The sequence below is a fragment of the Elaeis guineensis genome, chromosome 3 (assembly GCF_000442705.2).
Source record: "Elaeis guineensis isolate ETL-2024a chromosome 3, EG11, whole genome shotgun sequence".
Lineage (NCBI taxonomy): Eukaryota > Viridiplantae > Streptophyta > Magnoliopsida > Arecales > Arecaceae > Elaeis > Elaeis guineensis.
In genome coordinates, this window is record NC_025995.2 from 20,839,850 (window position 1) to 20,863,447 (window position 23,598).

Below are 23,598 nucleotides of genomic sequence, written 5' to 3' on the forward strand. Positions count from 1 at the left end.
AAGTAGGAGGACGTTCATCACAGCGTAGATTTTCCTAAGGACACACAGCATGGATTTTCCTAAGGACATACAATCAAGAAGGAAAAACTAGACACTACATACTCCCAATCTTATATTTTCATATATTATTATTTATTTACAATCCTCAATCATATTTTAATTGAAGTTGATGGGGTAGACTGGTTGCATATTTGGGTAGAACATCCCAAAATTTTGCTCTGCTCCATGTAACTTTTGGTTCTCATTAAACATCTCAAATATGTAAGTCTCTAAGGACGTCCAAAGTCTCGTTGGTGTTCCTTGACCAACATGGTTGATTAAATTCTGATTATATATTCTTGCATGTTCCTTAGTTGCTCCGAAACCACCAGCCGATGGCCAACCACTCTCCGATACTATGACAGTCAAATTAGGCCCTCCCAACTTCTCCGATGCGATGTAAACTGCATCAACTATTGTATCAAAGAGATTCTGGTAGCTATACTGTCATCTTGTATCACAGTCCTTGAGGAATTAAAAAATGGATAGTTAGGCCCAATATGGTTCGGATCACCAACATAACTTCTGTAGGGGTACACATTTATGAGGAGTGGGGCTCCATTGTTAACTAAAAATCAAATTATTGCTCTTAAATGTATTGCTGCAGCAGAAGAGAATCTATCAGATGAGGGAGGAGAATACTGCTTAAGGATCTCATGTCCTGTGGCAACTACAGTTGAGACTTTGATTTGTTTTTGTAAGCTGGCTGAGGATAGAGCAGAATAGATGTTTCTCATGGCAGGAAGCACATATCGGGCTTGATTTCTAGGGATTGCTTTGTTGCCAACTACAATATATTTAAATGAAACACCAGAGGAATAGGCCTTCACATATTTTCGCACCCAGTGATTGGCTGCTGAACTACTAGAGGCTAATAATTTGAGATCAGTGTTGGAACCCCTAGCATGAGTTGAATGTTGGAACCCTTGAGGGCCTGGAAAACATCTAGGTTTGGTTCAAAAAGCCTCATCGCCTTAAGGTTCTTTGACTTATACAAATTCACTACATCTCTTGGTCGAGGCTGGTTGTTTCCACCCATTCCATAACAAACACCAATCAATTGCGCCCCTGGAACAAAACAAGTCAAGCTTTTAATTCTGTATGTACAGAACACAAACAAAATCTTAAACCCATCTAGATTATATCAGGTTGTATCACAATTAGCTATGCTACCTCACCGAAATATTTCCTTCTTCCTTCAAAGCCGGTTTGGCTTGACAGAGCTAGTAATTAAAAAAAACCAGAATATATGTTCCTGATTGCTCAATTGGCCAGTGCAATGGCTTGATCTCAGCTTGTTAATGGAGGAGCTAATCTCGAACGGCTTAAAGAAGTATAAGCGCAAGCTCATATAATATATAATCTCATTAGTTAACTGACCAAGCCAAGCATCCCAAACTTAAGAGTAGCTCAACTAACTTGCCTCCTCCCAAGTACCTACTCATAAGATGGAACAAAATAAGTGCTGCTGTCACACCCCCGACCCGAGATTGTGAATCGAGGGTCATGGCAACCGCCACATACTTATAGAAAACTTTCCCATAAGCATGCAAGGCATCTTATCATGCTATGTTAAAACATCAGCGGAATAATTAGTCAATAATTTAAAATCCAAAACATAACGATCTAAATTTCTTCTTTAATATCTCAATAAATTCAACAATGATTCATAGTCCTTCATCAAATTCAATAAGACTTTCAACCGAAAATAGAAGTATAGAGATTCTGCTTCTGATCACTCTTCCATTCATATCTTGTATCATCTTAATTCCTCAACATCTGTAAAATCAGTAAAAATAGGAGGTAATGAGCTAGACAGCCCAGTAAGCAATAATCACTTTTCAACAGATTTCATCAGGCATTTAAGTAAATCATCATTTATAGAAACTAAGCATATAGAGTTCATCAATTCGAAATCAATTTCAATTATGCAACATAATTCATGCCAAATTCATTTCTTTTTCGAAAATTCAAATTTTTTTTGAGATTTCAATTTCTTTCGTTCTTAAATTCTTTTCGTCAACCATGAGCTATGACCATATTTTTTCTGTGGCAGGGTCATAATACCGCGTATCTGCTTGCGATAGACTGCGAATCATCTGGCAGCCATGTCCTTTGGAACCGCTGGTCTCTCTGGCAGTTTGTTGCTGGTCTCTCTGGCGACATGTCGCTGGTCTCGCTGGCGATATAAACCCTCAGGACAATCAATTGCCAATGTATATGCCTCCATTGGCGGGGTCCTTTACATAGTCAGGTTGTCAATTCATAATGTTTCTTATATCATAATTCTTCATAAATCATATTTCATATTCTAATTTGATAATAAAACATATAATCATGTAGTATCGAAATCAATTAATATAATGCATCATGAAATCAATATGTTCAATCATGCTTCATTATAACATTTCAAATAAGATATTTTCATAACAAAATATCATTCATCCAATTCATGCATCGTTTCACAAATCATGTCAGAAAAATATATTATAATTTATCGATAAATCTAAAAAAGTGAAACATTACTTACCTCGAACGCTTTCCAATAAATCCACATAATTCTATAAATTTTCTTCCAAAAATTTTGTTCGTAAAACATATCGCAATATCCCATGATCAAACATCCACAATCCTATACAGAATCAATTTCAATAATTAGAAAGAATACGAATACTATATTTCAACGGTTTAGATTGAGTCCGATCATCTAATTTCATCTAATCAAAATTTAATTAGGACCTAAACGATCCAAGATTTGACTATAAGATCAAATCAGATTCGAAGTAATAGGACCGAGTTTCTTCATCGATTTCATAAAATCAAATAGAGATAGACAATTAGAGGAGAGAGAAATCAATGAGGTACAATTCGAATTGATCAGATGACACAATCCAACATTATGATTGGTCCAATATCTCGATTGGTGAAATCAACATGATCAAATCAAGTCATGGCTAGATCGAAATCATGGATGATCAAATCTAAAGATTCATGGTCTGATCAAGGTGGGTGCCAGTACGCTGTCTGACAATCATGGATCAGGATTCTTCATTAGAATCAGATTAGGACTATTAAAAGAAATTTCTTCATTTACTAACCTTTTTAGAGAGAGAATCAATCAAGAGAGAGAATATTTTAGAGAGAGAAAATTCTAGAGAGAGAAAACTCATCTTGAATTCTTCAGATAATATGATTTAATAAATCTGATCGATCAGATCAAATCATGCTAAGATTATCATGTGGATAATTTAATAAAATTATAAAAATTAAAATCTTAAAAAAACCTGATCTGATTAAAGTGGATGTCGGTATACCGTCCGATGATCACAGATCAAAAATCCATCACTAGGATCATTTAAATTCATCATCATTCTTCTCAAAATTCTCGAAAATCTTAGGAGAGAGAAATAATCTAGAGAGAAGATTTTAGAGAGAGAAAGTAGAGAGAGAAAGTCTAATTCTAGAGAGAGAAAATACTAGTTCAGACTGAAGGAAGAGAGGGAAGAGAGAGACTCTCTTTCTCATATTTTATTATTTATAAATTAATTTATTTTATTTTTTTCTTTCTTCTTTTCTTTCTTTCTCTTTTTTTTTCCCCTTTGGAAAGAGAGGAGAGAAAATCCTATTTATTATTATTATTATTATTTTATTTTTCTTCTTCTTTTTTTTTTTTTCTTTTCTTTTTCTTCTTTTTCTTTTCTTTTTTTTTTTTCTTTTTCTTTTACTTTTCCTTCTTCTTCTTCTTTTCTTCTTTCCCGTGGGTTCCTTTGGGCCAAAACAGGGGACCGTGAGGTCCCCTCGTTGGCTGGCCGGCCGGCGGTGCAGCCGGCGTGGGGCGGCCGTCGGCAGGAAGGGAGGTGATCCGCGGCAAGAGGCAGCCAAACCGATGGTCGGCAGTGACCACCGGCGCCAGTAACCAAAGAAAAATGGTAAAAAATGAAGGTTACTTCCGCAACAAAATCCGACGACTCCGGTCGCCGGCGAACGTGCACATCGGCACGGGAAGGAAGGAGGAGAAGAGAAGAAGGGGAGGAGGCTTACCACCGTCGTCGGCGAAGCTTTTTCGGCGAGAAATTGGACGGCACAGGGACGGTCTTCCGCGATGGATTTTCCGGCGATCTCTACCGTTTTGTCTCAGGATTTCTCGATGAGAGGAGAGAGGAGGGTTCTCCTCCTTAAATAGGAATGGAGGGAGATCGTTTCCGACTCCGATTGGGAGCCGGTGAGAGGAGGAAGAAGACTCCATTCGGAAGTCTTCTCCCCTGTTTTCCTTCCTTTTTTTTTCGTTTTGGGCTTTTTGGTGGGCTGGAATTCTTGTTCGGGCCAGGCCATCACATTCTTCCCCTATAAAAAAAATTTCATCCTCAAAATTTTTCTTGCCTGAGTCTTCATAGTTTCTTACTTGAATCTCATCCACAAATATTTCAATATTCTAATTCTTGATATAAATTCATTCTTAAATCATTCCATAAGAAAAAAGTAAATACATCAAATATTGATCTGAAATGGAACCATCCATTTTCTTATTTATCAAGATCAACATCTCAAAGATTTTCAATATTTCAAGATTTCGAAATTATGATCTCATTTTCTGTAAAAATTAATGTTCAATATCTCATGACTCAAATTAAAATCAAATCTATCTCTTATGAATAGAAGAAGGTCAATGTCTCTATTCTTGCATAAGAACTTCATTCATCATCATCATTCATTTTATTTTTCAAAATATTAACCACTCTAAATTTCAACCCATCATAAGATAGGAAAACATACTTCTATGAATCATATGATGACATCCCAATCAATCAAAATTTAAAAATATTTTCTCTTATTGTACTTTCAAAGGTTGAAGATTTATCATTTCAATCTCATTCTCGAACTTTTGATATTTTATTTCTCGATGCAACTTCATCATTAAGTCATTTCATAAAGATCAATATCACCATTGTTGATTGAATCAATATCACTATTTTTAGTCATCGAAATTTTCTTACTCAAACCCTTAAACTCTTAAATATTCTAATTCTTGAAGTAAATTTTATCATTAAGTCATTCCATAATAGAAATCAATAACTCAAAAAGTGATCTAAATCAAAACTATATTTTTCTTATAATCAAAATCAATGTCTCTTTTCTAAGTAAGTATATCAATTTTCTTTATCTAAACATTAACAACTCTTAATTAATCGATTCATTATCAAATTATGAATTACTCCAATCCATCTTTTGTAGAACAATCATCAATATCAATAGATAACCTCAATCTTTTTCATTCAGTCAGAGAAATAATAATGATCAAAGAGTTCTAACTTCAAATTTCATTATACCCTGGAGATAAATATTTGAGTATAATAATCTAAGATCGAAATCATCATTCGATAAACAATCTCAAATTCTTCCTACTAATTAGAGAATTATAAAATTCAATTCTAAGATAGAAAAAATTTATCTCTAAATATTCTAAATCTAAAATCAAAAATCAAAAGTCCACTCATCCTTGAATTAGGATGCTAATTATTTTTGGAGCATAGTAGGTGGAAGCTCTACTTTTGAAAATCACATTAGGGATATCCAAAAATAATTCAAAATTTTAAAATATTATTCTTTCTAATATCAATAAATTTTTATATCAAACCATATCATCTATCATAATTCTTTAACTCAAAGGGTCAACATTCCTGACTTACTCAAAGTAGTCCAAATTACCATGCTTCCGCTGCGCACTCTGATCTAACAATCAAAATTTCTTAGGTTCACCAAAAAAAGTTTGATCAAATTATTTCTTTATCCTAAAATTTTAAATTTCAATTGAAATCAAAGATTAACTTTCGATTCTCATTCATACCTTTACTAGTGTACAATAATCTTGATTAACCCTTGAGTCCAATATCATATTTAAACCATCATATAGATTTACTATAATCAATATGAATCAAATCTCAATTCTCATATCAATTCAATTCGATAATTTTCAAACCAAAAATCCTTATAAGTCAAATTAATGAAGAAAAAAAAATCCTTCGATGCTCCACCAAATTTGGACATAATCTTAATATATAAGAACTTCAAATCATTATTTTTTTCTAAAATTTTTATCATCAGGATCTTCAATATCTATCAAATATCCTTTCATAACAATCATACAAGCTTCAAAAAAATCAAATCTCCATTTAATAGTAGATTCAATTAGGGACCTCATTAACAAAAGCAAAGGAACTCTATATCAATTCCTAAATCCTAAATTTTTAAATTATAAATTCACATGGATCCTTAATCTGAAATAAATATAAATCAGATCTTTTATCTTAATCTGAAGATATCAATTTTTCATTAACAACCTCAACAATAATATCAGAAAATCTCTTGATCAACTTAGATACGAAATCTTTAAATTGAAATTTCATACACATCATGTAGTCTCCAAGAGACATAATAAGATCTATTATCTAGATCTAAAGATGATGATTAAAACTTCCAATACGATGAATATCCTACAATCTCAAAATCAATTTCATCAATAAGAAATAGGTTTCTTTGTAATATCTTCAAATATGCATTCATCCTAATATGCCACTTTATATATAATCCACATATTAAATTTAATTTCGATAAATATTCCAATCAAGCATCATAAAAGATTTTTCTTAGTCCATCCTAAAATAATATTTTATCGTCAAATCTTTATCTTATCAATAATAGTCAACTTCTCAACTAAAAGTAATATCATAGTATTATTCTCACATCGAATTTGAACTTACGATTCACTTGAATAACCAATGATCAAATTAATAACCATAATGCACAATAAAATTTTATATCAATCCTTTTGTGATTACTTTCGATCAAGATCTAACTAATCATATCATGATGTATAGATTATCCATCATATTTCAAACTCCATATGTCATAATCTCTTGCGATCCTTTTATACATAATCTCAATGTTTAATCAAAATTTTTAAATATTTCTCCACTATAATCATCAAAGATCTACACTATAATGTCCTTAGTGTCTATCCACTTACACTCCTTCTATATCTGATTCTTATGTTTCATAATTTATCCACTTATGCTCTGATACCACTTTAAATTTGTCACGCCCCTGATCCGAGATTGTGAATCGAGGGTCATGGCAACCGCCGCATACTTATAGAAAACTCTTCCCATAAGCATGCAAGGCATCTTATCATGCTATGTTAAAACATCAGTGAACTAATTAGTCAATAATTTAAAATCCAAAACATAACGATCTAAATTTTTCTTTAATATCTCAATAAATTTAATAATAATTCATAGTCCTTACATCAAATTCAATAAGACTTTCAATCGAAAATAAAAGTATAGAGATTCTGCTTCTGATCACTCTTCCATTCATATCTTGTATCATCTTAATTCCTCAACATCTGTAAAATAAGTAAAAATAGGAGGTAATGAGCTAGACAGCCCAGTAAGCAATAATCACTTTTCAACAGATTTCATCAGGCATTTAAGTAAATCATCATTTATAGAAAATAAGCATATAGAGTTCATCAATTCGAAATCAATTTCAATTATGTAACATAATTCATGCCAAATTCATTTCTTTTTCGAAAATTCAAGTTTCTTTCGAGATTTCAATTTCTTTCGTTCTTAAATTCTTTTCGTCAACCATGAGCTATGACCACATTTTTCCTGTGGCAGGGTCATAATACCGCGTATCTACTTACGGTAGGCTGTGAATCATCTGGCAGCCATATCCTTTGGAACCGCTGGTCTCTCTGGCAGTTCGTCGCTGGTCTCTCTGGCGACATGTCGCTGGTCTCGCTGGCGACATAAACCCTCAGGACAATCAATTGCCAACGTATATGCCCCCATTGGCGGGATCCTTTACATAGTCAGGTTGTCAATTCATAATATTTCTTATATCATAATTCTTCATAAATTATATTTCACATTCTAATTTCGATAATAAAATATATAATCATGTAGTATCGAAATCAATCAATATAATGCATCATGAAATCAATATGTTCAATCATGCTTCATCATAACATTTCAAATAAGATATTTTCATAACAAAATATCATTCATCCAATTCATGCATCGTTTCACAAATCATGTCAGAAAAATACATTATAATTTGCTGATAAATCCAGAAAAAGTGAAACATTACTTACCTCGAACGCTTTCCAATAAATCCACATAATTCTATAATTTTTTTTCAAAAATTTTGTTCGTAGATCATATCACAATATCTCATGATCAAACATGCACAATCCTATACAGAATCAATTTCAATAATTAGAAAGAATACGAATACTATATTTCAACGGTTTAGATTGGATCTGATCATCTAATTTCATCTAATCAAAATCTAATTAGGACCTAAATGATCCAAGGTTTGACTATCAGATCAAATCGGATTCGAAGTAATAGGACCAAGGTTTCTTCATCAATTTCATAAAATCAAGTAGAGAGAGACAATTAGAGGAGAGAGAAATCAATGAGGTATAATTCGAATTGATCAGATGACACAATCCAACATTATGATTGATCCAATATCTTGATTGGTGAAATCAACATGATCAAATCAAGTCATGGCTAGATCGAAATCATGGATGATCAAATCTAAAGATTCATAGTCTGATCAAGGTGGGTGCTAGTACGCTGTCTGACAATCATGGATCAGGATTCTTTATTAGAATCAGATTAAGACTATTAAAAGAAATTTCTTCATTCACTAATCTTTTTAGAGAGAGAATCAATCAAGAGAAAGAATATTTTAGAGAAAAAAAATTTAGAGAAAAAAATTCTAGAGAGAGAAAACTCATCTTGAATTCTTCAGATAATATGATTCAATAAATCTGATCGATCAGATCAAATCATCCTAAGATTATCATGTGGATAATTTAATAAAATTATAGAAATTAAAATCTTAAAAATACCTAATCTGATCAAAGTGGATGTCGGTGTACCGTCCGACGATCACAGATCAAAAATTCATCACTAGGATCATTTAAATTCATCATCATTCTTCTCAAAATTCTCGAAAATCTTAGGAGAGAGAAATAATCTAGAGAGAGATTTTAGAGAGAGAAAGTAGAGAGAAAAGTCCAATTCTAGAGAGAGAAAATACTAGTTCAGGCTGAAGGAAGAGAGGAAAGAGAGAGAGACTCTCTTTCTCATATTTTATTATTTATAAATTAATTTATTTTATTTTTTTCTTTCTTCTTTTCTTTCATTCTCTTTTTTTTTTCCTTCACGGAAGAGAGAGGAGAGAAAATCCTATTTATTATTATTATTATTATTATTATTATTATTTTTTTTTTTCTTTTTTTTTTCCTTTTTCTTTTCTTTTTCTTCTTTTTCTTTTCTTTTTCTTTTTCTTTTCCTTCTTCTTCTTCTTTTCTTCTTTCCCGTGGGTTCCTTTGGGCCAAAACAGGGGACCGTGAGGTCCCCTCGTTGGCTGGCCGGCCGGCAGCGCAGCCGGCATGGGGCGACCGTCGGCAGGAAGGGAGACGATCCGCGGCAAAAGGCGGCCAAACTGATGGTCGGCGGTGACCACCGGCGTAGATAATTAAAGAAAAATGGTAAAAAATGAAAGTTACTTCCGCAAGAAAATTCGGCGACTCCGATCGTCGGTGAACGTGCACATCGGCGCGGGAAGGAAGGGGGAGAAGAGAAAAGGGGAGGAGGCTTACCTCCGTCGTCGGCGAAGCTTTTCCGATGAAAAATTGGACGGCACAGGGATGGTCTTCCGTGATGGATTTTCGACGATCTCTACCATTTTGTCCCGAAATTTCTCAATGAGAGGAGACAGGAGGGTTCTCCTCCTTAAATAGGACGGAGGGAGATCGTTTCCGACTCCGATTGGGAGCCGGTGAGAGGAGGAAGAAGACTCCGTTCGGGAGTCTTCTCCCCTATTTTCCTTCCTTTTTTTTTTCGTTTTGGGCTTTTTGGTGGGCTGGAATTCTTGTTCGGGCCAGGCCATCACATTCTTCCCCTCTAAAAAAAATTTCATCCTCGAAATTTTTCTTGCCTGAGTCTTCATAGTTTCTTACTTGAATCTCATCCACAAATATTTCAATATTCTAATTCTTGATATAAATTCATTCTTAAATTATTCATAAAAAAAAGTAAATACATCAAATATTGATCTGAAATGGAACCATCCATTTTCTTATTTATCGAGATCAACATCTCAAAGATTTTAATATTTCAAGATTTCGAAATTATGATCTCATTTTCTGTAAAAATTAATGTTCAATATCTCATGACTCAAATTAAAATCAAATCTATCTCTTATGAATAGAAGAAGGTCAATGTCTCTATTCTTGCATAAGAACTTCATTCATTATCATCATTCATTTTATTTTTCAAAATATTAACCACTCTTAATTTCAACCCATCATAAGATAGGAAAACATACTTCTATGAATCATATGATGACATCCCAACCAATCAAAATTTAAAAATATTTTTTCTTATTCATACTTTCAAAGGTTGAAGATTTATCATTTCAATCTCATTCTCGAACTTTTGATATTTTATTTCTCGATGCAACTTCATCATTAAGTCATTTCATAAAGATCAATATCACCATTGTTGATTGAATCAATATCACTATTTTTAGTCATCGAAATTTTCTTACTCAAACCCTCAAACTCTTAAATATTCTAATTCTTGAAGCAAATTTTATCATTAAGTCATTCCATAATAAAAATCAATAACTCAAAAAGTGATCTAAATCAAAACTATATTTTTCTTATAATAAAATCAATGTCTCTATTCTAAGTAAGTATATCAATTTTTTTATCTAAACATTAACAACTCTTAATTAATCGATTCATTAGTAAATTATGAATAACTCCAATCCATCTTTTGTAGAATAATCGTCAATATCAATAGATAACCTCAATCTTTTCATTCAGTCAAAGAAATAATAATGACAAAAGAGTTCTAACTTCAAATTTCATTATACCCTGGAGATAAATATTTGAGTATAATAATCTAAGATCGAAATCATCATTCGATAAACAATCTCAAATTCTTCTTACTAATTAGAGAATTATAAAATTCAATTCTAGGATAGAAAAAATTTATCTCTAAATATTCTAAATCTAAAATCAAAAATCAAAGGTCCACTCATCCTAGAATTAGGATGCTAATTATTTTTGTAGCATAGTAGGTGGAAGCTCTACTTTTGAAAATCACATTAGGGATATCCAAAAATAATTAAAATTTTAAAATATTATTCTTTCTAATATCAATAAATTTTTTGTATCAAACCATATCATCTATCATAATTCTTTAACTCCTGACTTACTCAAAGTAGTCCAGATTATCATGCTTCGCTGCGCACTCTGATCTAACAATCAAAATTTCTTAGATTCATCAAAAAAATTGATCAAATTATTTCTTTATCCTAAAATTTCAAATTTCAATTGAAATCAAAGATTAACTTTCGATTCTCATTCATACCTTTACTGGTGTACAATAATCTTGATTAACCCTTGAGTCCAATATCATATTTAACCCATCATATAGATTTACTATAATCAATATGAATCAAATCTTAATTCTCATATCAATTCAATTCGATAATTTTCAAACCAAAAATCCTTATAAGTTAAATTAATGAAGAAAAAAAAATCCTTCGATGCTCCATCAAATTTGGATATAATCTTAATATATAAGAACTTCAAATCATTATTTTTTTCTAAAATTTCTATCATCAGGATCTTCAATATCTATCAAATATCCTTTCATAACAATCATGCAAGCTTCAAAAAATTAAATCTCTATTTAATAGTAGATTCAATTAGGGATCTCATTAACAAAAGCAAAGGAACTCCATATCAATTCCTAAATCCCAAATTTTTAAATTGTAAATTCACATGGATCCCTTAATCTGAAATAAATATAAATCAGATCTTTTATCTTAATCTGAAGATATCAATTTTTTATTAACAACCTCAACAATAATATCAGAAAATCTTTTGATCAACTTAGATACGAAATCTTTAAATTAAATTTCATACACATCATGTAGTCTCCAAGAGACATAATAAGATCTATTATCTAGATCTAAAGATGATGATTAAAACTTCCAATACGATGCATATCCTACAATCTCAAAATCAATTTCATCAGTAAGAAATATGTTTCTTTGCAATATCCTCAAATATGCATTCATCCTAATATGCCACTTTATATATAATTCACATATTAAATTCAATTTCGATAAATATTCCAATCAAGCATCATAAAAGATTTTTCTTAGTCCATCCTAAATAATATTTTATCGTCAAATCTTTATCTTGTCAATAATAGTCAACTTCTCAACTAAAAGTAATATTATAGTATTATTCTCATATCGAATTTGAACTTACGATTCACTTGAATAACCAATGATCAAATTAATAACCATAATGCACAATAAAATTTTATATCAATCCTTTTGTGATTACTTTCGATCAAGATCTAACCAATCATATCATGATCTATAGATTATCCATCATATTTCAAACTCCATATGTCATAATCTCTTGCGATCCTTTTATACATAATCTCAATATTTAATCAAAATTTTTAAATATTTCTCCCACTATAATCATCAAAGATCTACCCACTTACACTCCTTCTATATCTGATTCTTATGTTTCATAATTTATCCACTTATGCTCTGATACCACTTTAAATTGTCATGCCTCCGACCCGAGATTGTGAATCGAGGGTCATGGTAACCGCCGCATACTTATAGAAAACTCTTCCATAAGCATGCAAGGCATCTTATCATGCTATGTTAAAACATCAGCGGAATAATTAGTCAATAATTTAAAATCCAAAACATAACATCTAAATTTCTTCTTAATATCTCAATAAATTCAACAATGATTCATAGTCCTTACATCAAATTCAATAAGACTTTCAACCGAAAATAAAGTATAGAGATTCTGCTTCTGATCACTCTTCCATTCATATCTTGTATCATCTTAATTCCTCAACATCTGTAAAATCAGTAAAAATAGGAGGTAATGAGCTAGACAGCCCAGTAAGCAATAATCACTTTTCAACAGATTTCATCAGGCATTTAAGTAAATCATCATTTATAGAAAATAAGCATATAGAGTTCATCAATTCGAAATCAATTTCAATTATGCAACATAATTCATGCCAAATTCATTTTTTTTTCAAAAATTCAAGTTTCTTTCGAGATTTCAATTTTTTGTTCTTAAATTTTTTCGTCAACCATGAGCTATGACCATATTTTCCTGTGGCAGGGTCATAATACCACGTATATGTTGCGGTAGGCTGCGAATCATCTGGCAGCCATGTCCTTTGGAACCGCTGGTCTCTCTGGGGTTGTCGCTGGTCTCTCTGGCGACATGTCGCTGGTCTCGCTGGCGACATAAACCCTCAGGACAATCAATTCCAACGTATATGCCCCCATTGGCGGGATCTTTACATAGTCAGGTTATCAATTCATAATGTTTCTTATATCATAATTCTTCATAAATTATATTTCAATTCTAATTTTGATAATAAAATATATAATCATGTAGTATCGAAATCAATCAATATAATGCATCATGAAATCAATATGTTCAATCATGCTTCATCATAACATTTCAAATAAGATATTTTCATAACAAAATACCATTCATCCAATTCATGCATCATTTCACAAATCATGTCAGAAAAATATATTATAATTTGCTGATAAATCTAGAAAAATGAAACATTACTTACCTCGAACGCTTTCCAATAAATCCACATAATTCTATAATTTTTTTTCAAAAATTTGTTCGTAGATCATATCACAATATCCCATGATCAAACATCCACAATCCTATACAGAATCAATTTCAATAATTGAAAGAATACGAATACTATATTTCAACGGTTTAGATTGGGTCCGATCATCTAATTTCATCTAATCAAAATCTAATTAGGACCTAAATGATCCAAGGTTTGACTATCAGATCAAATCGGATTCGAAGTAATAGGATCAAGTTTCTTCATCAATTTCATAAAATCAAGTAGAGAGAGACAATTAGAGGAGAGAGAAATCAATGAGGTATAATTCGAATTGATCAGATGACACAATCCAACATTATGATTGGTCCAATATCTCGATTGGTGAAATCAACATGATCAAATCAAGTCATGGCTAGATCGAAATCATGGATGATCAAATCTAAAGATTCATAGTCTGATCAAGGTGGGTGCCAGTAGCTGTCTGACAATCATGGATCAGAGTTCTTCATTAGAATCAGATTAGGACTATTAAAAAAATTTCTTCATTTACTAACCTTTTTAGAGAGAGAATCAATCAAGAGAGAGAATATTTTAGAGAGAGAAAATTCTAGAGAGAGAAAACTCATCTTGAATTTTTCAGACAATATGATTCAATAAATTTGATCGATCAGATCAAATCATGCTAAGATTATCATGTGGATAATTTAATAAAATTATAAAAATTAAAATCTTAAAAATACCTGATCTGATCAAAGTGATGTCGGTGTACCGTCCGACGATCACAGATCAAAAATTCATCACTAGGATCATTTAAATTCATCATCATTCTTCTCAAAATTTTTGAAAATCTTAGGAGAGAGAAATAATCTAGAGAGAGGATTTTAGAGAGAGAAAGTAGAGAGAGAAAATCCAATTCTAGAGAGAGAAAATACTAGTTCAGGCTGAAAGAAGAGAGGGAAGAGAGAGACTCTCTTTCTCATATTTTATTATTTATAAATTAATTTATTTTATTTTTTCTTTTTCTTTTCTTTCTTTCTCTTTTTTTTTCCCTTCATAGAAGAGAGAGGAGAAAAATCCTATTTATTATTATTATTATTATACTGTTATTATTTTATTTTTCTTCTTCTCTTTTTTTTTTTTTCTTTTCTTTTTCTTCTTTTTCTTCTTTTTTTTCTTTTTTTTTTTTTTTTTCTTTTCCTTCTTCTTCTTCTTCTTTTCTTCTTTCCCGTAGGTTCCTTTGGGCCAAAATAGGGGACCGTGAGGTCCCCTCGTTGGCTGGCCGGCCGGCGTGGGGCGGCCGTCGGCAGGAGGGGAGGCGATCCGCGGCAAGAGGCGGCCAAACCGGTGGTCGGCGGTGACCACCGGCGCCGGTAATCAAAGAAAAACGGTAAAAAATGAAGGTTACTTCTGCAACAAAATCCGGCGACTCCGGTCGCCGGCGAACGTGCACATCGGTACGGGAAGGAAGGGGGAGAAGAGAAGAAGGGGAGGAGGCTTACCTCCGTCGTCGGCGAAGTTTTTCCGGTGAGAAATTGGACGGCATAGGGACGGTCTTCTGCGATGGATTTTCCAACGATCTCTACCGTTTTGTCCCGGGATTTCTCGATGAGAGGAGAAAGGAGGGTTCTCCTCCTTAAATAGGACCGGAGGGAGATCATTTCCGACTCTGATTGGGAGTCGACGAGAGGAGGAAGAAGACTCCGTTCGGGAGTCTTCTCTCCTGTTTTCCTTCTTTTTTTTTTTGTTTTGGGCTTTTTGGTGGGCTGGAATTCTTGTTCGGGCCAGGCCATCACAGCTGCTATGGTGTATCTTGGATTTTGTTCAGTATAATATAGAGCTTCTTCTTTTTTCCTCTCTCATTTTACGATGGATAGTTGAAATGCAAGGATTGCTATGAGATTACCTGTTGGGATTGCTACGAAGGCTCCAAGGATTAATGCAATTATGGCAGCGATGGAAACAATATTTTCGTTCCCCATGTAGAATATCTCAAATAAATGAGCTTTATCTCTAAAACTAGAATGCCTCAGGTGTGGAGTACATGAACTTGCACTCACCTCCTTGTATAGGGATTCTGCGACTACCTCCATCATCCTAGTCTTTATCTTCTTGGACATTTAGTTCCTGGTATAAGCGGCGATGAGTCATGGTCCATCTCTTCCAAACATTTTTTTTCTTGGTTTTATTTAAGAATTCAAAATATTGCATTGTTTTATTTGAGAGCTGACATAGGTGATTCTTTGTTCCGCAGTGCGTTCTCATCTCATCTAAATTGATGCTTCATGTGCTAAGCGGTTACTAAGTATTTGGCCAAATGACACCTAAAAAGTTCTCCCCTGAATTTCTTCTCTCTCTCGCAATATTTTTCCTTTTTTGGGGTAATGGTGATGTGAAATATAAAAGACAAGAAATCTAAAAGGAGAAAAAGGAGGTAACTAACACAGTCCAAACCCAAGCTCCAAAGGGAACTCAACAGACATGAGATGGCCCAAAAAAGTTCACGAAAAGCGTCACAAAGAATTCCCGCAGCCTCAGATGCAACCTTTGTTTCATGCAACCTCAGGTTTTGTGAATGAGATCATATATTGATGGAATTCTATTTGTTTCTAAATCATTTTTTGCATCATTTCCAGTTATTTACCTATCAGAATCTGTGTGTGGTTAATATGGAACAAAAATTCCCAAAATAAAACAAGCAAAGGTCTGTTTTCCAGCATCCATAAAAATTAAAACTCAAGGTCCTCTTGATGAACTGACTTCCCAAATTCAGATTTCAATCGAAAGAAATCTATATCCCTGCGCGCGCCCCCTCTCTCTGTGTACGCCACGTGGCAAGCGCTGACATGCACTGATGTATCGTGGTATTTTTGGAAAAAGTGGGAGGAAGCCACACGATCCGCCGCTTCGAGCCTCCCACCGATTGAGATTTCTAAGCAAGTCTCGGAAGCTTACGCGAGCGCCGGAAGCTCCCGGAAGCTCCGTAAAACATAGAGGAAAAACCAGGGGAAACATCGGAAAAATCAACGAAAACAAAGAAAGATGTTTCATTCTCTTTTTCGGAGATCTGTGCGAAGGAGAGCACGAAGGGATTCTGGGAATCCATGGCAGCGGGGAAGGAGAGGAGATCGGGGTTCGGAAAGAGCTGGAGAGGAGGCGAGGGAGCTTCCAGAGGGGCCCGTCGTTGGCGAAGACGAGGTCCTGGCCACCGTAGGAAACATGGCGGCCGACGGTGTTGAGAGGGCGGTCGGCCTCCATCTCCCTGTGCTCCCGGAACCTCGCGGAAGTGCCACGTCGCGCACGAATCACCTGAATGGTGTCGTAGATGGCGAGGCCGGCGGCCACGACGCCGTCGGGTGAGGGCAGAGGCGGATGCGGCGGCGGAGGAGAAAGAATGGCAGGCTTCGAAGGGTTCTCGGACTCGAGGAAGAGGGGCTGAGACGAGGATCCCGACGACGGAGCCACCAACAGCCTCGCCGATGGAGCCACCGACAGCCTCGCCGATGGACTCACGACGCCACTGGAGAAGGGTAGAGGCGGATGCGGCGGCGGTGGAGAAGGAACGGCAGGCTTCGAAGGGTTCTCGGACTGGGAAAGGCAAAGGGAGGAGAGGGAAGTGGAGAGGTCGGAGAGGCAGGGAATGGCAGAGGCGGCGGCTAGGGAAGAGAGCATGAGGTTGGGGTCGAGGGAGAGGGTCTGGGCGGTGGCAATCTGGCCATTTATTCTGGCGGAAGCTTCATGCACCGGAGGAGAAAAAGAAAGGAAATACCAACGCAAACCCCAGCCATCGTCTCGGCCTTCCGGTTGGGACTCTTGAGGATGGAAAAAATATAGGAAAAAGGAGGGAAACATAAGAAATATCAACGCAAACAAAGGAAAGACGGAACAAATTTAAGGGTAAGATCTTTCCCTGATCTTTTTCTCTTTTCTTTTCGCTTTTTTTTTTTTTTTTTTTTTTCATTTCATTGTCTACATTTGTAGGAAAGGAGAGCATTAGAGAGAGATTACAGGGTTTCTTTGGTTCCGATTGGGTTTTGTCTCGGGAAATATGGGTCTTGATCTCTATTCCAAAATCGGCATAAAAGCGAGAGGAATTCATTTCCATTAATTAATTAAATAAAATCTATTGCTCGATTCGTTTCTGCTGGATAAAAAGGCAGGCGTTTGATTCTGATACTGGGAGTGCTAGAGTGACCTACAAAAAAAATTTGGATATAAGATTTTTATTCTTGTGAGGATCCTCCGACATTCAAGTTAAATTTAGAGAATAAAATGAATAGCAACAATTTCTTTGAGAGAAATTACTTAATTTACTTTGATCCTTGAGGCTTTGGTGATTTATATTGATACTTGTCGAATAGTTGGTTGAACAACTGTAAGATCGTACGATCCCAAGATTGTAGGATCATTCAACATGCCATAGCGGACAAGATATTTTCATTCTTAATTGCTCCCATAAAATCAAAGGAGTTGGTTATGCTTGAACCCATCCATTTGGGATGCACACTGTAGTACGTGCTCGGAAGTTGATCGGTTAGGTTATAGAAGGCCGATCGAGATAAATAGCCCATGCAACAGATCAGAGGTAAATAGCTCTATTTTACGCACCTCAGTTTTGCACTTGGGTCGACGATTGTATGGACAGACTATTGATTTGACGTATCAATAACAATATATTAGATCCGAGGCATTCAAGATACTACCGTATACTACTTCTCTACTCCTGAGTTCGAGAATCAGACGAAAGGAGTATTTCAAGTGATTCCTCAGATCTGAGGATATGCACGCTCATGCTACCATGCGCCCTCGGCATTTGAGTTTGATAATGTCAGTTTGACGAAGAACTGTCGCGAATGACCACAATTAATGGGATCACTCAGTTGGTGATTTTCTCAAGGGTTAATTCTTTAAATGACTGCTCTCTATCTTCTCTTCCGTCCTCTTTTTAAATCTGACCTACGGATGCATCAAAAGATAATCGCAAGTATTTTTCTGCTCCAGATTTTTGTCGAGACTCCCAGCAGATTTCTAGTGATAGAATAAAGAATCTGGAGTTTGTGAAAAAGCTTGAACCAAGATTAGCCTGAAAAAGACAAATCAAGACTCCACTGGCTGGTCCTCCAGCTCCGATGTCTGGTGATGTCAGGGCTCCAGTCATCGAATCGAATTCTACAACTGTGGAGGATGTGAATCCCCCTTTAGTCATTGAATCTATGGTCCTCTCTCTGAAGGTTGCGATGGAAGTCTTACTAGAGGAGATTCCGATGAGAGAGATCTTGATGGAAGAGACTCCAGTATAGGAGATCTCAACAGAGGAGGCTCCAATGGAGGGTACACGGGTGAAGGAGACAGTCGGTCATCTGAAAGAGGTTCATTTGGAAGAGGCTCCAATGGACATAATAGAAACTGAGAATCCTTCAGAGCAAGCAGTGTCTACTATGGATCTTCTTCTTCCGGCTGCTTCTCAAGCAGGTCCCTCATAGCCTGTGCTCACTGCTTTGTCCATGGTGGAGAATCTCAAATCTACAGCGAAGTTGCTGAAAAATTTTCTTTCTCCAATCAAGAAATTGTTTCTTAAAGAACAAGGGGCTCAGCAACATATGGCGAGCACCCTCAGGTCCCTTGCCCATGTAAGGAGTTTTTGGATCTCTCTTTCCTATCTCTTGCGACTTGCAGCATCTAATAGCTTGATGTTAATTTTGTATAGGTTGGGCATCATCTGGCCAGCTTCACTGGCTCTACTTTTGATGCGTCTATACTAGAGTTTACAGCAGCGAAGAAGGAGATTGACTTGCTAAGTACCAGTTAGAGTAGACAGAAAGAACCAACACTAAACTGACCAGAGAGCTCAACTCTTTTGAGGAGGCCTTTCACGAAGCTCAAGAAACAATCAACCATCGTGATGATGAGATTAGAAGGACCGAAAGGAGGATTATAGATCTCGAGAGATAGAGGCTAAGGCCGAGAGGGATTGGCGCCAAGCTCACAATGACGTAGAGCGCTTGAGGAGAATATTTGGAGGGAAGAGAAGCTACGACTACACCTCCTCCGTGGCTTGTTCTTAAGGGAGCCCTAGTAGAGGCTCAGCCAAAAGAATCAAGATCTCAGATAGGGCCAGCCATAGAGAGAAAATACCATGGAGGGGTGGAGGCTCTATCTCCAAAAAGACTCAAGTATCTTTGGAGCCATTCGCTCCTTAGGCTGAGCTTCAGGCGACTCTTTCAGAAATGCAGCGCCTGAAAAAGAAAGTTAGGGATAAAAGAGAAATGGAGGCTTTTTTTCATGGCCGACTCACAGACTAGGAGCTTCTGACTGAGAAGACTCAGTAGAAAGTGGATCGATTGGCAAAGAGAGGAGCTGAAGTTATAAACCAGGCCTGCAAGTTGGCATTCTTCACTGACTTTGAGAGGTGTAAATCAATGGCTGAGCCGCATCTTCTTGTCATGCATGTAGAGCTTCTGGAGACTAACCTCCTAGATAAAAGTTTGAAGGTTGTAATAATAGACAATATTGAAAGATTTGCAAGAGCATCTCGGTACCTTGTTGATCCGAGCAAAGTTGATGCGGCCATCCAGACTGAAGAGGTTGCCGACAGCAAAATATGTCACTCTAAAATGAGTCGTATCGATGGTGCTTCGAAGAAGTGATGTATTTTTTTTTCTCTTTTTTTTTTAACTGAACTTTGTAATCATCTTGGGTGCAAATGAATAAAGTTCGTCATTGTTAGTAGCACTCAATATTTGAATGGATGCGTAAACCATATTTTGAGCAACATAAGCCATATTTCGAGCTAAACTAAGTTTAATTGTAATAATAGAATACGATCTGAGTCATACCACTCATATCTGTTATGTAGGTTTTAGAGAAAATTGGAATTCAAACTATATCCATGTGATGGATACCACCATACATTAACGCACGTCTTTTCAAAAGTGGCATAGAGTATGCTTTATCTTCTACTAGAATTAATTATCATATTAGCGGTAGGAGTCACATCCCGTCAAGGCTGCCACACATCGAGCATCCATTTGCGCTTCATCAATTCATGCCTCCAATAATTAGTTCTGAAAATATGAATCACCTGAAGATAATTTGATCTCTGGGTCTATATAAACCCCAGACGAGATAGCCTTTTAGAGTTACCGATTGTCTTTTCCTTCTTTGATTGCTTATTTTCTTCCGTTGTCTTCTATTTTAGGGTCTCCTTATCTTTTCTATGAGGGGAATGGCTTTTAGGAACTTTGACTTCGTGCCATTGGGATTTTGGTTTGAGTTGATGAAGAAAAACATAATTCTGCTCCATGAGTAGTACTAGATTCCTTCGGAATTCCAATTGAAAATCTCAAGGCTGGACAATCGAGTCTACCAACCTCTGATGGGCCGGATGAGCCTCTATGAAGAGTGCTTTCGAGCCAGGCTGAGGCTCCCCCTTCACCCCTTCTTCATTGCCTTCCTTCAATTTTTCAAGATATCACCATGTTCAGTGGTACCCAATTCATGGCGGCACATCTGTGGTTTCATCGCGGTGTGCATGTTGGCCAGGATCGAGCTCAGCATTGCACTTTTTCACCTCTTCTTTAGCCTTAAGAGGCATCTAGAATCCCATGGATGGTGGTAGGTGTCACCGCAGAGAAAGAAAAATATCTGACCACTAATCCAAGATGTCCTGATTGCTGTTCATGGTTGGAAGGAGCACTTTCTCTTTGTCTTCTAGGCATCCTGAGAAGATTGGGGGTTCGTCGTTAGGGGCAAATCTCAAGAAGTCATGCTGAAAGAAATGAAGACCCTGTGTAGCTTCAAAGTTCTAAAGCTGAAGGAGCTACTTTCTACTCAGATGTTGTTTAATGTTGGTATTAGTCGAACTAAACCCCAAGATGCACACAGGTTGCCTACCTTAGAGCCTCGTGCCCTGGCTCCTTTTATGCTAACCATCCGATTGCTTTAGTTGCAGAGATGGAGCTGAGCCCCCCCAAAAAGTTGGAGAAGACTAAAAAATTGAAGACAACCCATTAAAAAAGGCTGGCCGAGCCTATAGGTGGCCGGAGCATCCGCAGCAGGGTTGCAAGTTCCCCCATGCTGTCAGCTTCTAGATCAGAAGATCTTGAGTCTCTCCACGTAGATGACTTCAGAATAGTGAGGATTGGCTTGCCAGTTGCCTTAGCTCCCCACAGGGATCGAGAAAGCCACACAGACTGTGGTTTTGAGGAGGTAGCTCCGAGCCTGCCAGCCCCTTTGAGCCTGCCAACCCCTCCAAGCCTACCAACTTTACCAAGCCCTCAAATTGTTGACTCTTCTCCAGAGGAAGTGTCGGTCAAGATAGTCGGGACTTCTAGGATAGTGCCAGCTGGAGTTTCTGGAACCGCGCCAGTCGGGCTGGAGCTAGAGGCTTCAACCTTAGAGGATTATAAGCAGGTGCACGAGTTATTCACCGAAATGCTCCTCCCAACTGACACAAGTAAGCTGCTAGCCGTACTATGCAAGGAGATGAGGAAAGCGGCCATGGAGACAGTCATCTAGATAAGCCAATACTTTTGTAGTTTTATTCAATTTAAATATGTACTCACCAAGCCTTGTTGATGAGAGGTATCTTTTGGTAGCTCATTTATTATCTGAATAGGTACATGGAGAGTGCCCATGAGCATTCAGTCGAGGTAAGAAAATACTAAATCGCTGTCGAAATGCTCAAAACGACAAAAGATCAGGCCTTAAGGAAAGCTGGGGAGGCTGCTATGAGGGTTGATGAGGCTATTAGGAGGACTCAGGACGTCGAGAAGGCCTTGAGAGAAGCTGTCGAGAAGAATTACTAGCTAATCAGCATCTAAGAAGCTCAGGCGATAAAAATAAAAGAGCTTGAAACTTTCTTGGAGGAGAGCAAGGCCGCGATTGAGGCAGTAGAGAAGAAGGTAGTTGAGGTTGTCTCAAAGGTCATTGCGGACTTTCAGGCGTCAGCTGAGTACGAGGATGAGAATGTTGAACTTTTCATTGACGTCTATGATGCTGGGAGGTAGTTGCTTCAGGACAGAGTCATTGTCAAGTATCCAGAGCTCAATTTGAACTTTTTGGATGAAGTCTAGGATCTCACTATAGCCGATGCATCTGCAGTGGATGCCTTTGCTCCAGATGCCATCTTTTTGTCTCAGATTTTTTTGTCTCTTCTTTTTTTTTTTGTATTCAGGATCTTTTAAATTACTGTAAAAACTTTCGAAAGAAATGAATGAGATTTACCTATCTTCATATCCTCTTTCTATTTGCGATTGCATACTTTTATTTAGCACATCGATCTGAGGTAGTTACTCACGCTTGCCGACTTGAGGCAATCATTCATGAAGATCGATCTGAGGCAATTTTTCGAGCGGTGTTCTTGCTCTACTTTCAACATGGGCAGTCAGGAAAAACGATGGCTATTGACTTCTCTGATAGAATAATACTCAAAAAAGAATGTAAGACTTATAGGAGTATGCCATGTAGCCATGCCTTGATTCTTGAGGCATTGCTTGGATTAATTCCTAGCTATGGGAAGATATGTTATTTATTGCTCAATGGACAACTATGTTTCTTCAAGCTTATCAACTGACGGTTGAAGTGGGCACTGACACCTTAAATTGGGACCAGAGGCTAGTTGAACCGCCCAACTTTCATCTTTCTCCCCTTCGACGCTATGGTACCAACTTTAGCACAAATTAAGACCAGAGTGAAGGAGAGGAGGACCTTCATAAGAGTAGTCCGGGAGCGAGTGAGAGCCAGACATGCTGGTTCATCCTTTTTTCACAGGGTGCCCTCTGTCACATAGTCTTCATTGGCTCCTGGGGGTGCACATACCCCC

The 23,598-nt window shown here is 36.4% G+C and overlaps 1 pseudogene; it reads right to left on the reverse strand.

Moving 5' to 3' along the window:
• Positions 1-156: 156 nt before the first annotated feature.
• Positions 157-15,895, reverse strand: LOC105042237 (glucan endo-1,3-beta-glucosidase-like; annotated as a pseudogene).
• Positions 15,896-23,598: the final 7,703 nt, after the last annotated feature.